General features: G+C 39.9%; 1 protein-coding gene across 3 annotated transcripts in view; it reads left to right on the top strand.

Moving 5' to 3' along the window:
* NEXMIF (neurite extension and migration factor) overlaps window positions 1-17,731 on the top strand; it is a 172,243-nt gene that overhangs the window by 72,603 nt on the left and 81,909 nt on the right. Inside the window, exon 3 of one of the 3 annotated variants that reach the window (XM_045839333.1) lies at window positions 8,342-8,397. The exons of the other annotated variants lie outside the window; for them this stretch is intronic. The gene's annotated coding sequence lies outside the window, so the exon portion shown is untranslated. The remainder of the gene's footprint in view (window positions 1-8,341; window positions 8,398-17,731) is intronic. 3 annotated transcript variants of the gene reach the window in all.

Raw genomic sequence — 17,731 nt, 5'->3', positions numbered from 1 at the left:
CCAAATGAGGACATAGAATATGACTTATTTGAACAGTTTCTCATTTGAAACTTTGTCTGCTTTTTGGAAACAGCACTTTTATTTTTGTTAATTTTTGATCCATGTTTATCCTCATAGGAAATTGTCCATTTCCTAAAGAGGGTAAGCAAGGCATAGCATATTAGTGGCAGAGCAAGGGATGTGGCCTCTATTTTATACCATAAGGAAAATTATAATTTTATCATCTTTATTTATGATGGCTTCTACTTCTCCATGTAACTTCTGTCCTTCAGCACCAATTACTGAGTCATGAACATAGTAGATACTCAATTAAATAAGGACTAATTAGGGGATCCTATTTCCTGTAGCCAGGGAGCACTTAAATACTTAATAGTTAACAAACAATATGTATAAATAATCATTAATTATCTTTATAGATAGCTGCCCTGGTGGGGTTTTAGTTAGTTTGATTGTTTATTTTTTTTAGCTATATCTGCTAAAAAAATGCTATATTTGCTCATCACTACCAATCAGAGCAAGCCCTGGCCCATTTAAAACATTCTTGTCCAACTGGTTTTGCTGGAAAAAAATAGTGTTAGATGTACTACTAGATATGGTTAACGTGATATCCTAGTTTCTTGTGTTTGTATTTCTTTCTACATCACCTTGTACACAGGGAGCATTCCAAAAATACTTGTTGAATTATTGAGTTGAATCAAAGATGTATTAACTATAAAATCATCAGCAGCAGCGCCTATTTTAAAATGTCTTTGAGCTATGATATATTTACAACCATAAGTATAGAAAGAATCTATTATTTTTGTATAGATGAGTAAACAATGCTTGTTAGATTTCTTAAAGAGAAATCAGGGAACTCATTTGTGGACTAGAAATCTCCTCAGTCTCTTTTTTCTAGCCCCATGTCAATATGGCAAAGTAGGTAAATGCTGTGCTCACCTCCTCCCAAGTCCACATCAAAATTACAAGTAAATTATAGAGCAATCACCTTGAAGAACCATCTGAAGACTATCTTAACAGAAGTCCTAAAACTAAGGATATAAAGAAGAAGCCATGTCAAGACTATTAAGAGGGGTGGGAACACAAAACTTGCTGGTTTGACACCCACATGCAGTGCTTGAGAATCAGGCGGGATATCTCAGGTGTGAAGGTCCCTCCTAAGGAGTGAGGGTTCCCAGCCCCACACTGCTCACCCAAACCCAGAGTTCCTGTGTGGAGAATAGGAACCCCCACAGCATCTGGCTGTGAAAACCAATGAGGATTTTGTCCAAGTGTGATGGAGGGCTGCTGGAAACAGGACATCCTCTTAAAGGGCCCATCCATAGATTCACATGTTTACATACCATAACCCTAAGCTCCAGTGAAGGGACAGCAGCTCAAAAGGTGCCAAAGACACACAGAAAGAAAATGAAATGTGTGCCTTCAGTGTGAGGACAGGAAGGACAGCTGCCATTGTTTGTGTGTTGAGCCCTTCCCCCATACAGCCTGAAGCACAGGTGAGCATCAAATCTGAATCTGCATTAACTGGGTGAACACGACTTTTCCCACCCTGGTAACTCCCTGGGACTCTGCCTCACCCAACTCCTACACCACCCAAGCCTCTTCAGCAGTTGTTTTTCACTGTCATCTGACTGTGGCTTACATTGAAGACTTTCCTAAAAACTCTCAAAGGTCTTCAGACCCAGGGAAGGTGGTGGCTAACCTCAGTGTGCACTATGCCTCTTGCTGAGCTGCCCTAAGCCCTGACAATGTCAGCCAACTTGATTAACAGCAGGGCCTCTCCCATGGGCCTCCAGTTCCAGCACGGGCAGCTACCAACTGCGGATCACTTTGTAACTTTTAACAGGTAGCTTCAGGCCAGGCAAAGGCAGTGGCTGGCTTCAGTTTGCACTGACAACCCTCCCAATAAAGCCCATAATCAACACACACTGGCCTGCATCAGACCAAAATAGAGCACTACCTGATTAGATCCACAAACAGCACACCTAAAGGGTGATATCCACAGGCACCAGAGTCCTGCTGGGGTGAATACTCCATTCACAGAATGTGCAAGAGGCAGCCAATCAATGTTTCTCTCTTACATTGATGTTTCCCTCCCTCTCTATCTCCCTCATTTCCCCCCTCTCTAAAAATAAATAAATAAAATCTTTTAAAAAAATATTATTTGCAAAAAAAGAAAATATTATTTGCGATAATATGGGGGAACCAAGAAGGTATCATGCTAAGAGAAACAATTGAGACAGAAAGAAAAATACAATGTGATTTTACTTATTTGTGGATTCTAAAAAACAAAATAAATGAGCAAACAAAACAAAAACAGCCTCATAGATACAGAAAATAGACTGATGGTTGCCAGATGGAAGGTGGGTTGGGGGGCTGGGTGAAGAAGGTGAAGGGATAAAGAAATACAAATTGGTAGTTACAAAACAGTCGTGGGGATGAAAAAGACAGCATAAGGAATACAGTTGATAATATTGTAATAACTATGTATGGTGCCAGGTGGGTACTAGACCTATCAGGAAGATCACTTCGTAAGTTATATAAATGTCTAATCACTGTGCTGTACATCTGAAACTAATATACTGGATGTCAACTATAATTGAAAAATTACCCCCAAAAAGACAAAGGTACTCAAAATGTAGAGAGGGAGAAGCAGAAAAGACAAATCCAAACTTGGCTGTAATTCAGAATAAAAAAAGTGAAGTCTGCCACACACAGAGGAAAAGGGAAATGTGAATATGATGAAACCAATGGCAGAACAAGAGTAAGAAAAGGGTTTGGCAGTATAAATTTCATTCAGCCTCCATTAATCAAGACTTCTGGATAGTTCTGTTTGACTTGGTTTTACTTGATGTCTATGGTGGGTGCAATAAAAATCTTCATGGTTTAAATATTTTTAAAAACAGAGTAGAAGAATTATTTATATCCTAAGTTTGAATTGAGCAGGTTACTAGAATTTTACCACAAAATTATACAGGCATATTAAAATTATAGTTTTATATCTATAGATATTTGCAGGTTTTCATTAGATTTTTTCCATTCTCTATTATCTTTATTCTATGATTATGTGAGGATGATAATAAATGACTTATGAGAAACTTTGTTTCTTTGTACCTGAGTATGGTAGAATAGTTTGATGTGGAGAACTCTTTACTTTCTGCGTGACTGAGAGCTTAAGGCAGAGCCTTAAAACCCCAAAAGTTTAAACATAAGTAAAGACCCTAGAGCAGAGCAAAAGCTGTGTACACTGCCTGGAGCTTTCAAAGGGTACCCATGTATCATCGCTGTGCGTCGTTAATAGCATTTGTAAAAGGAAAAGGCCATTGACAAACTAGCTGATGGGGGTTACCAGTTTAGATATAGGGGAGTCTCCACTGGGAGTATAATAAAATGTTAATCAAAAGATATTATTGCATGTTTACAAAACTGGCTTTTAAAAAACAACTTTAATATACAATTATCCCACTTTAATTCTGTTGTTTTTAATTAATTTTATTTAACTTAATATCTATTATCATACAAAATTTTCTTTTTAAAAACTCAAATTAGAATGTTTTTTAATAAAGATTTAGAGGTTCTGTAATTTTTTGCTTACCCTGTGTTTAATCTGATTAGGGTTATCACCTAGATTGTAGGGACCAGGTTTATCCATATGCACGATTTAGCACATCATGCATACACATGCACCTATATCTAAAATTAGGATTTTCTGGTTTCATTTTTTATTATTCTAAGCTGTCAGAGGGGAAGAGGGTTAGGGGGTGAGGTGAGTGATCAAGCAAAAGAAAAAGAACTCTCCCTGAGCAGGTGGCTTAGATAGTTGGAGCATCATGTGGTACACCAAAAGGCTGTTGGTTTGATCTCCAGTCAGGGCACATGCCTTGGTTGCAGGCTTGATTCCAGGTTGGGGTATGTATGGGAGGCAACCAATCAATGTGTCTCTCTCACATTGATGTTTCTCTCTCTCTTTCTTCCTTTTTCTGTGGAATTGGAATTGGTGAACATGTCCTTGGGTGAGGAGGGAGAGAGAGAGAGAGAGAGAGAGAGAGAGGAAAACTCAAAGACACAGAAACAGTACAGTGATTACCAGAGGGAAAAAGGAATGGGGGAAGGTAGAAAGGGCAAAAGGGGAATAAATGGTGATGGAAGGAGACTGGACTTGGAGTGGTGAACATATGATACAATATATACATGTTGTATTATAGAATTGTACACCTGAATCCTATATAATTTTATTAATTGATGTCACCCCAATACACTCAATAATTTTTTAAAAAACATAAAATTTATGCTTACTTAGATTCCAGTTTATTCTGGCCTGAAACTAGTTTTTCTTTCACATCCAAGCCTTGTAAGTCCATGGTATTTTCTATTTGGGACATCTTTTGATTACTTCTTTCATCTGCTGTGATTACCATGTTTTTTTTTCTTTGGTGGGGGCACTTCTTTTGTTTTTAGCATATTTTTATTGATTATACTATTACAGTTCTCCCAATTTTTCTCCCTTTGCCCCCTCCACCCAGTACCTTCTATTCTCTCTGGCAATCCCCCTCTTAGTTAATGTTCATGGGTGATGCATATAAGTTCTTTGGCTTCTCCATTTCATATACTATTCTTAACTTTCCCATGTCTATTTTTTTTGTGCCTACCAATTTGCACTTCTTTTTAAAAATTTTTTACTTTAATCATTGTTCAAGTACACTTTTCTGTCCTTTACTCCCATTCCAGCCCACCCATCCATCCCTCCCCACCTCCCTCCTATTTCCACCCCCCCCTAGTTTTTCTCCACGTGTCCTTTATATTTGTTCCTAAAAATCCTTCCAATTCTCCCCTGAAATTCCCTCTCCTCTCCCCTCTAGTCACTGTCAGCCCATTCTCCAATTCAGTGTCTTTGGCTATATTTTGCTTGTTTGTTTGTTTTGTTGTTTAGGTTTCTGTTAAAGGTGAGATCATATGGTATTTGTCTTTCACCTCCTGGCTTATTTCACTTAGCATAATGCTTTCCATCTCCATCCATGCTGTTGCAAAGGGTGGGAGCTCCTTCTTTTTCTCTGCTGCATAGAATTCCATTGTGTAAATGGACCATCGTTTTCTGATCCATTCATTTACTGATGGGCACCTAGGTTGCTTCCAGCATTTGGCTATTGTAAATTGTGCTGCTATGAACATTGGTGTGCATAGGTTCTTTTGGATTGGTGTTTCAGGGTTCTTAGGATATAATCCCAGCAGTGGAATTGCTGGGTCAAAAGGCAGATCCATTTTTAGTTTTCTGAGAAAATTTCATACTGTTTTCCATAGTGGTTGTACCAGTCTGCATTCCCACCAACAGTGCACTAGGGTCCCTTTTTCTCCGCAAACTCTCCAACACTTGTTGTTTGTTGATTTGTTTATGATGGCCATTCTGACTGGTGTGAAGTGGTATCTCATTGTGGTTTTAATTTGCATCTCTCTGATAGCTAGCGATATTGAGCATCTTTTCATGTGTGTCTGGATCTTCCAATTTGTACTTCTTAATCCCTGCACCTTTTCCCCCATTCTCCCTCTTCCCCCTCCCAACTGATAACCTTCCAAATGATCTCCATATCTATGATTCTGTTCCTGTTCTGCTTGTTTGCTTAGTTTGTTATTTAGATTAAATTATTGATAGTTGTGAATTTATTGCCATTTTAATGTTCACTGTTTTGATCTTCCTTTTCATATATATTCCCTTTAGCATTTCATGTAATAATGGCTTGGTGATGAGGAACTCCTTTAGTTTTACCTTGTCTGAGAAGCACTTTATCTGCCCTTCCATTCCAAATGATGGTTTTGCTGGATACAGTAATTTAGGTTGTAGCTCCTTGCTTTTCATCACTTTGAATACTTCCTCCTTGTCCCTTTGTACCTGTAAGGTTTCTTTTGAGAAATCAGCTGACAGTCTTATGGGAACTTCTTTGTAGATAACTATCTGCTTTTCTTCAGCTGCTTTTAAGATTCTCTCTTTATCTTTAACCTTTGGCATTTTAATGATAACATGTCTTGGTGTGGTACTGTTTGGGTCAATCTTGTGTGGGACTCTCTGTGCTTCCTGAACTTGTATGTTTATTTCCTTCACCAAGTTAGGGACATTTGCTTTCATTACTTTTTCAAATAAGTTTTCAATTTCTTGCTCTTCCTCTTCTCCTTCTGGCACCCCTATGATTCAGACGCTGGTACATTTAAAAGTCCCAGAGGCTCCTTAACCTATTTTCATTTGTTTTAATTCTTTTTCTTCTTGGTGTTCTGACTGGATGCTTTTTTCTTTCTTATGTTTCAAATCATTGATTTGATTCTCAGTTTCATCCCCTACACTGTTGGTTCCCTGTTTATTTTTCATTATTTCACTTCATGTAAACTTCATTTCTGCCTGGGTCTTTTTTATGCTATTGAAATACCCAATGAGTTCCTGGAGGATCTGGATAACCAGTGTTTCAAACTCTGCATCTTATAGATTGGCTATCTCTTTTATTTAGTTCTTTTTCTGTACTTTTGTTCTGTTATTTCATTTGGGCCATATTCCTTTGCCTCCTCAATTTGGCAGCCTCCCTGTTTTTGTTTCTATGTATTAGGTAGAGCTGCTTTGACTCCCTGTCTTAGTAGTGTGGCCTATTGTAGAAAAGCATACCTGTAAGTTGTATGGGGCAGAGCCTTAGGTAATTGTTGGTGTGGGGCAATCCTTGTCACCACTCTCTGGCTCTCTGTGGGGGAGGGCTCATAGAGGGAACAATGCCACTGTGTGGCCTCTGGAGTTTTTCCCAGGAGGAAGCTATCCCCTGGCACTCAGTCTGTTGCCCGTCACTTCAATTTCTTCCCATATTCCACTGGTGCCCTTCCAGCTATTGTACTTTTGCTGAATCCCAGAGGTGGTGGGTCCACATGAGCCCTAAGTTCATTGTGAGCTTTGTAAGTGGATTCTTGAGAGAATCCTACAGTTTCTTCTGCCACCCCAACCACCACTGGTTTTTACAGCCAGAATTTATGGAGACTTATCTTCCTGGTGCTAGAAGCCTGGGCTGTGTGGTCTAATCTGGGGTATGGATTCCTTTGCTCCCAAAGTATCCCTCCCAATTTTTATACACCACACATGGATGTGGGACTGCCCATTCCTCATCTCTGCACCTCCCCATGCCACTCTGTGTCTCTTCACCTCTCCACACCTCTCCATGACTCTGTGCCTCTCTGCACATCTGCACCCCTTCTACCCATCAGGATGAATGTGGCTTCTTTAAATCTTTGGTTGTCTGACTTAATTACAGCTCAATTTTCTGACAATTCTGGGTGATATTTGTTCTGTAGTCTAGTTGTAATTTTTGCCATAGTTGTATGAGGAGGCAAAGTGTGTTTACCTACACCTCCATCTTGACACAACCATGCTCTTCATTTTCACCAGTTGTTTAGAAAACATACACTGATATGTAAATACATATACATATTTATGGACAGATAACTGTGTGTTATGCCATTTAAATAAGAAATCACTGTGGCTTTCTCATGACCTCACAGCTTACCTTCCTTTCAATGTCTCATTTATTCATTCTTCTTATAAGAACCTGAGCAAATAGTTACATGTAATCATTGTCCTGCTGAATGAGTACTCTCTAATAGTGTGACCTTTTTCGGCCTTGCATTGCTACTCTTGTTTTGCTTTCTTCACATTGGTCTGTTCAGCCCTTCTGTGGTGTTTCTATTTCTGCCTTTGTAGATGAGAACATACCTTTGAAAAAATGTAGAAATGGTAGGCAGTAAGAGGCTGGTCAAGACAATAGAGAAATTCTTCTGTCCATTCCTTTTCTATTAGATTGGCTGAACTATAGTATGTGACAAAAGCAGGAAACAGAAAAATTATAACTATGCACTGTAGTCTGTTTCTGTTAGGAGGTAATCATTATGTACCAAAATGAGAATCTGGTCAGTGTAAGGAACACATAAAAAAATAGTTCTTGTGCTTGCTGTTGTATAGGACTATTGGAATGTGTAGGAGTTTGAGGGAAAATTAATTCTGTCATGTCTACAACTATCACATGTTGCCTTTTCCAGATGTCTGTGCAAGGTGGATTCTCAGCATGTGCAAGCTTTGTAAATCATGAGCTGTTTTAGTTTTTGATACACAGGAGAAAATATGGCCCCTAATGAGGATTGTCAACTCCTGACTCCACAGTAAAATAAGGAAAAGGATTAGGTGGAGGAATACTTCAGAGACTGTCATAAAGATGAGATTTTTCTGTTCCTTTTAAAGGCTAACATGAGACAAACCTCAAAGTAATACTGCTTTTTATAGAGTGGTTTGTTGCTCTAAGTGACTTTAGCTTAATTTATTGTTTTACAGTTGCCTGGTAGTCAAGAAGACCACTAAATCAGAAGCAATCATAACACATTCTCTCTGTGAGTAGAACATAGTACTATTATTTAAGTCTGTTTTTAATATTTTATTGTTTATGCTATTAAAGTTAGTTATTTTAAACGAAGAAAACAGCTACCAGGAATCAAGAGACTGACCCAAAATTACACAACTTAGTAGCATTTATTTTATGACAATACTAATCTAGATTGGCACTTCATTTCCTATTCTCAAAAGTGTACAGTAAATTGGTTGGTTATGTAGTCAATTATAGTGTAAGCAGCATGACTGTTTTAACTTCCACTGGATACCTGTAGCACAGAAGCAGAATGGGAGTCTTTGAAACGATGTAGTACTTGTAATTTTGTATGGTGCATATTCCTACAACTACTATGTCATCTACTCCAACATAGTACTTCAAACACTGAAGTTTAACCCCTCTTTTTTCTCTATTCTCATTGGAGATTATTAGCTAGTCACACTCTTCCCCCTCCTCCTTTTGTCTCATCCAAAACAAGTTAAAACCTTTCCTATTAAAGAATTATTTTTCTTTCTGCAAACTAACCCACCTACTTCTCTACTCCACAATCTTATTTACATGCTGAAAGATCCAAGTAACTTAGACCCTGTCTCCAACCCATTTTTATCATTGTTTTTGTGGTTTTCTTTCTCTATTCTTAACTCCTCAGCACATAGTATTGGACATGCTGTTTTCTCCACTGCATAATTAAGAAACGATATGCCCCAATTATATGGAATATCTTTTTCTTAACCTGCCTCCTGTGTCATCTACCCATGAAGGCAGCAAGACAAAATATTTTGGGAATAGCTTTCTTTTCCGTGGGAGTGAAGTGGGAGGGAGAGGGATTTGTTCTGACTTATTTCTGGCTTCTATCCAGAGGTTTATTCAAGCTGCCTTGAATCAGCTCTTGATAACCAATTGTGCACATTGCTTCCCAACTCTAAGCTTATATTCAGTGATGAGTTCATGGTCAGGGACTGGTAGTTTGAAATTAGCCATGGTGGTAATATTTGCCTCATGGAAATCAGCAAAGGCAATGAAGCAAGCCTCCTCACCCCTCAAACTGGTTGTTAAACATTTACCACCATATGACTACCTGCTTTAAAATCATTCTTGATCAGAAAGTTTATCTAAGTACACATCTGCTTCCAGTATTTTGTAAACATGATCAAAAAGTAGTTACTCAAAACCATATATCTATATATATCTTTCTGTATATTTGAAGATTTAAGACTGGAAAATGTAAAACTAAGCTTAAGAAATCAGGCAAGAATTATAATGTAACTGGACAGGATCACCTACCATTCTGACACTACATCTTTAAAACTCTATTAGTAGTTTCAGTGTACCCAAGGTAGCTGCTGTTACATTCAGCAGGTAGCTATTAGATACTGAGTATCAGTTATATGTTTATAAGTGCCCCTTTTAAGGTAAATGAGCCATGTAAGATGCTACATATTGGGACACAAAGGGCAATACCATGGGGAATGAACTCAATTCTATTTTGAAAGCATTTCTCTTCATACTGAAGATTATGTGTGACAAGCAGCATGACTATAACACTTTCTCATTCTGTATGTATTCTTATATCTCTGACACTCCTAGAAACAGCTCGTCTGCAAATGATTTCAGGTTGCTACCATATTCTCCATAACAAATCACTTATAATGAACTTCATCTATGCATTAAAAATAATGTTAAGTTCAGAAGGATATTGAACAGTGACTGTGTTGGTCGTTTGAGCTCCTGGGATGCAGCTTGGTGAGATTCCTCATTTATCTTTGTGCTAAACCCTCAGTGTGATGACCTGGTAGCTAGAATGTTTGTGGAACTGGTACACTGTTATTCACCACTTCTGGCAGCCCAGCAAAGTTTTTACAGGTAATACAGGGGAGCCCAGTGATGCTTTAGCTCACATAATAGTAAGATACTGTTATCTTATTCCCTTTCACAATGTAGCAACAAAGTGGGACTAATTCACATGTTGATTGGGCCAGACTACAATGGCCAGGATCCTGAAACAATACAGATTCACACAATGGTTTGGGGAAGTAAATAGAAAGACTACCAGTTAAGGAGTGAGTTAGATAGATAAAGGTGGCAATCTGTAACAAGATAACAAGAACTAAGATAGCAGCAGAGTAGGTGGAAGCTACACACACCTCCTCCTAGGACCAAACTGGAATTATAAAACATAAAACAATCAACCTGAATAACCAACCAAAGACTAGCTGAATAGATCCTGTAACCAACAGAAAAACCACATCAAGACTGGTAGGAAGAGGGAGGAATGTGAAAGGGCTGGCCCTGCTCCCATGGGCAACAGCTGAAATCCTGGAGGGATATCTCAGCTACAAAGTTTCCCCCTGAGAAGCATGGGGTGTCAACCTCACACTGGGCTCCCCAGCCCAAAACACCACAGCTAAGAAGAGGCACCCACATGACATCTGGTTGTGAAAAGAAGAAGGCATTCTGTCTGCTAGGGAGAGACAGGAGTCTGCTAGAGACATAGGCATGCTCTTAAAGGGAAAAGGCACAAAAATCTCATCACAGCCACTCAACCAGGGCTACACTGCAGGGAGGGCAGAGTGGAATAAAGTCATGTGAGGAGAGACTGGAGTTTGTGGCTCTGGAGAGAGAGCTGAAGGGATAGCCATAGGAACCTGGCACTGAGTCCCTCTTTCACACTGCAGATGACATCTTTCCTGGGTGGAGCACTCTCCTACTAACTGCTACAGCCTGGAAGAATGCCATATCTCCACCCTCTGAACTCCCTGCTTCCCAACCCTGTGGTGCTTGTGCACTGGTGTAAAGGTCTGGGCAGACTCAGGAAATGTCAGCGACTGAGTTGTCTGGCTTTGGGATAGGTCTATTCCCTCTACTTTCCCAGGAACCTGACTGGGACTTCCCCCTCACAGAAGATCAACTATGACCCACCTTCCTGACTCCTGGTGGCTTTGCTCTGCCAAGGTATAGGCAGAATATAGGACAGACTGTGTTGTGTGGCTCTGGGATAGAGGCCACTACCCCCAACTTCACCTAAGCCTGGCTGGCACCACCTCCTTACAGGAGATCGAGTAGCCCCATGAGTCTCAGCAGCCCTACCCTACAGAGACTGGGATTCTGAAAGAATCTGGGACAGACCAAGTGGTGTGGCTCGAGAATGAGGCCATTTTTTTTCCTATCACACCCGACTGGTGCAGAGTTCTCCCTTCACGTGGACAAAATTTAGACTGTTTAGCCTGCTCAACTCTACTGGCCTGAGCCTGATGACTCCCTGAGACCTTGCCCTACCACAAAGGTGGCAGCTTGACTTGGTATACTGTGGGATATTTGATGAATGTTCTCAGGACATCATTGGCACTGAATTTGAACCCATATTAATTTAGTGAACACCATGTGCCCCTGCCTGGTGACTCGCTGAGAACATACCTCATGCATCTTGGGTACCACCAGAGGCCCTTGTAGTGACTGAGTCTCACAGGCAGCTGACAGTAAGAGGGAGACCAAGGTAGATTTTGGGATGCCTTGGGCATTTTGCTGACCTTCCCCTGGATTCAGTATTGGTGGAAGAAACCTTGGTAAACAGTTTGGTCCTTTCCATGCACACACAGACCCAGAAGGGGCAGCCACAAACTGCAGATTGCTTTGCACCTAGGAACAGGTTGCCCAGGGCCAGTTATAGGCAGCATCTGACATTGGTCTACACCAGAATATCACCCAAGAGGACTCAGAACTAACGCACCCGGTGGCCAGCTTTAGACAACATCAGAGCAGGATCCAATTAGCTTCACAGGTGGTATATCCAAAGGGAGATCTCAACAGGTACCAGACCCTGTTGAAGTGAATTCCACTTTTTGTGGTCAACACCTACACAGCAGCTTATCATACACTGTGGTCAAGGCGATCCTCACAGTCAGCCCACCTGAGGGTCAAACCCACACATGAATGGAAAAATAACAATCAAGACTTAATTTAAGTGTCTGTTCAGGTGTTTTGCCATGGAATACTATGCAACAGAAGGAACTAGTAACCTTCATGAAAGCATGGATAGAATTGGAGAGCATTATGCAAAATGAAATAAGCCAGGCAGTGAAAGACAAATAGCATATGATCTCACCTATAAGTGGAACCTAATCAACAAAACAAGGAGATGAGCAAAATAGAACCAGAAACTTGGAAATAAAGAACAAACTGACAGTGACCAGAGGGGAGGGGGATAATGGGGAAAAGAAGCAGAAGGAGCAAACAAAGGAACACAAACAGAGGACTCATGGGCATGGACATTGGAGGGGATTGACTGTGGGAGTCGGGGAGGATGGGGTAGGGGAGGGAAGTGGGGAAAAAGGTGAGACAACTATAATTGAACCACAATAAAAATTTTTAATAGACTGAATTAAAGCAAAGAGATCTCACATAACCCACACAAGGGACAATCCTGGAACACTCAATTCAGGTGACGAGGGACACTGTGCCATTGGATCTCATAAAACATCTACTATATAAGGCCACCATACAAAGACAGGGGGACATAGCAGAGCTACCTAATACATAGTAACAAAAACAAAAAGGCAGGCAAAATTGGGAGACAAAGAAACATGTCCCAAACATGTCCCAGACCAAAAAGATAAATGAAATAGAGGCAAGCAATTTACCAGATATAGAGTTCAAAAAATGATTATAAGGATGCTCAAGGAAATTAGTGAACTACAACAGCATGAAAAAGAACACAGAAACCATAAAAAGTACCACTGAGAAATGAAGACTGCAATATCTGAAATAAAGAATACACTAGAAGAAATAAACAGTAGCTTGGGTAACGCAGAGGATCAAATCAGCGATTTGGAAGTCAAAGTAGCAGAAAACACCCAATCACAACAGCAAAGAGAAAAAAAGAATTTAAAAAATGAGGATAGTTTAAGGGACTTTTGGGACAACGTGAAATGTGGCAACATTCACATCATAAAGGTACCAGAAGAAGAAGAGAGAGCAAGATATCAAGAACCTACTTGAAGAAATAATGACTGAAAACTTCCCTAACCTGGTGAAGGAAAATATACACAATTCCAGGAAGTATAGAGTCTCAAGATAAATCCAAGGAGGTCACAACAAAGACATATTATAAATGACAAAGGTTAAAGACAAAGACAGGATCTAACGGCTGAGTAGTATTCCACTATGTAAATGTCTCATAGTTGTTTTTATCCATTCATCTATTAATGTACATTTGGGGTGCTTCTACATCTTGGCAATTGTAAAAAAGAAAAAAAAGTACCCTTTGAAACAGTATGGATGGGCCTGGAGAACATTATACCAAGTGAAATAACCCAGTCAGAGAAATACAACTACCATATGATTTCACTCATATGTGGAATCTAATGAACAAACTGAACTAATGAGAAAAACAGAGACAGACTCATAGATGGAGAGCAGATGACAGCTAGTGGGGGTGGGGTGGTTAGGGTGTGGAGGGACTGAGCAAAAAAGAAAAAGAACTTGTGGACATGGACAACAGTGTGGTGATTGCTTGGGGGAAGGGGATAAAAGGGGACTAAATGGTAATTGAAAAAGTACAATAATGATTACATGAAAAAAAAAGACAAAGAGAGGAACTTTTAAAACTTTTTAAAGTATATTTAATTGATTTTGCTATTACAGTTGTCCCATTTTTTCCTCCCTTTTATTTCCCTTTGTCCTACAATCTCCTCCCTTCAGCATTCCCTCCATTAGTTCATATCCATGGGTTTTACATAAAGTTCTTTGCATTTTCCATTTCCTATACTAATCTTAATCACCCCTTGTCTATTTTGTACTACCAATTATGCTTCCTATTCCCTGTACCTTTTCCCCATTATCTGCCCTCCCCTCTCCCTGCTGATAACCCTCCATGTGATCTCCATTTCACATGTTTCTGTTCTAGTTGTTTACTTTGGGTTTTTTTTTTTAGGTTCACTTGTTGATAATTGTGAGTTTGTTGTCATTTTACTGTTCATAGTTTTGATCATCTTTGTTTTCTTAGATAAGTCCCTTTAATATTTCATATAGTAAGGGCTTGGTGATGATGAACTCCTTTAACTTGACCTTATCTGGGAAGTACTTTATCTGCCCTTCCATTCTAAATGATAGCTTTGCTGGATAGAGTAATCTTGGATGAAGGTCCTTGCCTTTCATGACTTGGAATAGTTCTTTCCAGCCCCTTCTTGCCTGTAAGGTCTCTTGAGAAATCAGCTGACAGTCTGATGGGAACTCCTTTGTAGGTAACTGTCTCCTTTTCTCTTGCTGCTTTTAAGATTCTCTCCTTCCCTTTAATCTTGGGAAATGTAATTATGCTGTGCCTTAGTGTGTGCTTCCTTGGGTCCAACTTCTTTGGGACTCTCTGAGCTTCCTGGACTTCCTGGAAGTCTATTTCCTTCACCAAATTGGGGAAGTTCTCCTTCAGTCTTTATTCAAATAAGTTTTCAATTTCTTGCTCTTCCTCTTCTCCTTTGACACCCCTATGATTCGGATTTTGGAACATTTAAAGTTGTCCCAGAGTTGCCCCATTTCTTAAGCCTCTCCTCATTTTTTTGAATTCTTGTTTTTTCATTGTGTTCTGACTGAATGTTTATTTCTGCCCCCTGCTCCAAATTGTTAATTGGAGTACTGATTTTCTTCCCTTCCTTGTTGATTCCCTGTATATGTTTCTTTATTTCACTTTGCATAGCCTTCACTTTTCCCTCTATTTTGTGACCATACTGAACCATTTCTGTGAGCATCCTGGTTACCAGTGTTTTGAACTCTGCATCCAATAGGTTGGCTACATCTTCATCGCTTAGTTCTATTTTTGGAGCTTTGATCTGTCCTTTCTCTTGAGCCACATTTCTTTGTCTCAGCGCACCTGTTATGTAGTAAGAGGCAGAGCCTTAGGTATTGGCCAGGGTAGGGCAACCCACATCACTGTGTTGTGGTGCTGTGTGTTGGGGAGTTTGGGGTTTTTTAAATTGTTGTTGTCCTTTTGGTTGTACGAGCAGGAAAAGTGTATTTACCTATGCCTCCATTTTGGCTGGAGGTCTGGCTGAGTAATATTGTTTTCTATGGATACATCACATTGTTTATCCATCTAAGTTGGGGACATTTTGAGTTAACACATTTTGGCTACAGTGAGTAATGCTGCTATGAATATTCATATACAAGTTTTTTTCTGTGGTTATATGTTTTCAATTGAGAGGAAATGCTGGGTCACAAGGTAAGTAATTTTTGAAGAAACTGCCAGTCTGTTTTCCAGAGCAGCTGCACAATTTTTCATTCCCACCAGGCATGTAGGAGGGTTTCAATTTCTTCACATCCTTGCCAACATTGTTGTTATCTGACTTTATGATAATAGCCATCCTAAGTAGGTAGGAAGTGGTATCTCATTATGAAGTTTATTTACATTTTCCTGATGACAAATAATGTTGAGCATTTTTTCATCTACTTATTGGCCATTTGTATATCTTCTTTACAGGAATGTCTATTTAAACCCTTTGCTTTGCTCATTTTCAAATTGTATCATTAGAGTTTTATTGCTGAATTGTAGGTATTCTTTATATTTTCTGGATACATGCCCCTTATCAGATATGTGATTGCAAGTATTTTTCTACGTTCTATGGGTTGTTTCACCATTTTTTGATGGTGTCCTTTGCAGCACAAAAATTTTTATCTTATTGTATTTTTTACCATTTTATTTATTTCCTTATTTATTTATTTTTAAAATATAGTTTATTGATTATACTATTACAGTTGTACCATTTCCCCCTTCACTCCCCTCCACCCTGTACAACCTCTCCCACCCACATTCCCCCCTTTAGTTCATGTCCATGTGTCATAAGTTCTTTAGCTTCTACATTTCCCATACTATTCTTGCCCTCCCCAGGTCTATTTTCTACCTACCATTTACGCTACTTATTCTCCATACCTTTTCCCCCTCTCTCCTCCTCCCACTCCCCTGTTGCTAACCCTCCATGTGATCTCCATTTCTGTGGTTCTGCTCCTGTTCTAGTTGTTTGCTTAGTTTCTTTTGGTTTTGTTTTAGGTGTGGTTGTTAATAATTGTGAGTTTGCTGTCATTTTACTATACATGTTTTTTTATCTTCTTAGATAAAGTCCCTTATTTTCTTAGATAAGTCCCTTTAACATTTCATAAAATAAGGGCTTGGTGATGATGAACTCCTTCAACTTGACCTTATCTGAGAGGCACTTTATCTGCCCTTCCATTCTAAATGAAAGCTTTGCTGGATAGAGCAGTCTTGGATGTAGGTCCTTGCCTTTCATGACTTGGAATACTTCTTTTCAGCCCCTTCTTGCCTGCAAGGTCTCTTTTGAGAAATCAGCTAACAGTCTGATGGGAACTCCTTTGTAGGTTACTGTTGTCCCCTTATCTCTTGCTGCTTCTAGGATTCTCTCCTTCATTTTTACCTTGGCTAATGTAATTATAATGTGCCTTGGTGTGTTCCTTCTTGGGTCCAACTTCTTTGGGACTCTCTGAACTTCCTGGACTTCCTAAAAGTCTATTTCCTTGGCCAGAGTGGGGAAGTTCTCCTTTACTATTTGTTCAAATAACTTTTCCACTTGTTGCTCTTCCTCTTCTTTTTTGTGCCCCTGTAATTCAGATGTTGGAACATTTAAAGATGTCCCAGAGGTTCCTAAGCCTCTCCTCATTTTTTTGAATTCTTATTTGTTCATTCTTTTCTGTGTGGTTGTTCCTTTCTTCCTTCTGGTCCACTCCATTGATGTGAGACCCAGCTTTATTTCCATCACTATTGGTTCCCTGTGTATTTTTCTTCATTTCATGTATTGTGGCCTTCATTTTTTCACCTAATTTGCGACCAAAATCATCCAATTCTGTGAGCATCCTGATCACCAGTGTTTTGAACTGTGCATCTGATAGGTTGGCTATCTCTCGGTTGCTTAAAAGGATGGGTTCTGGGGCTTTCATTTGGTCTTCTGTTTGAGCCATCTCTCTCTCTCTCTCTCTCTCTCTCTCTCTCTCTCTCTCTCTCTCTCTCTCTCTCTCTCTCTTTTGGTCTGGTCGCACTTGTATGGCTGAGGGGGGTGAAGCCTTAGGTGTTCACCAGAGCTGGACACCCCAGTTGCTGGGTTGTGACGTTTATGTGGGGGCGAGGTCAAGAGGGAACAATGGCACTTGCTCCACTTTCCATGGAACCTTAGTCCCTTCTGCTGCTTCCCCTGAGCAAACTGGGCCCCTCTGGTGCCAATTCCCGTGTGGGTGGGCTTGTGCACGCTGTGAGACTTCCCAAGGACCTGTCCTGTGAGGCTGGGTGTCTGTCCATGCTCCTCAACTCCCACAGGTGTTTTCAATCAGTGTCCTGAGGCTCTATT

Source organism: Phyllostomus hastatus, unplaced genomic scaffold (assembly GCF_019186645.2).
Source record: "Phyllostomus hastatus isolate PE091 unplaced genomic scaffold, TTU_PhHast_1.1 phas_contig_30, whole genome shotgun sequence".
In the NCBI taxonomy this organism is placed as follows: domain Eukaryota; kingdom Metazoa; phylum Chordata; class Mammalia; order Chiroptera; family Phyllostomidae; genus Phyllostomus; species Phyllostomus hastatus.
This window is presented reverse-complemented; position numbering and strand designations above follow the sequence as displayed.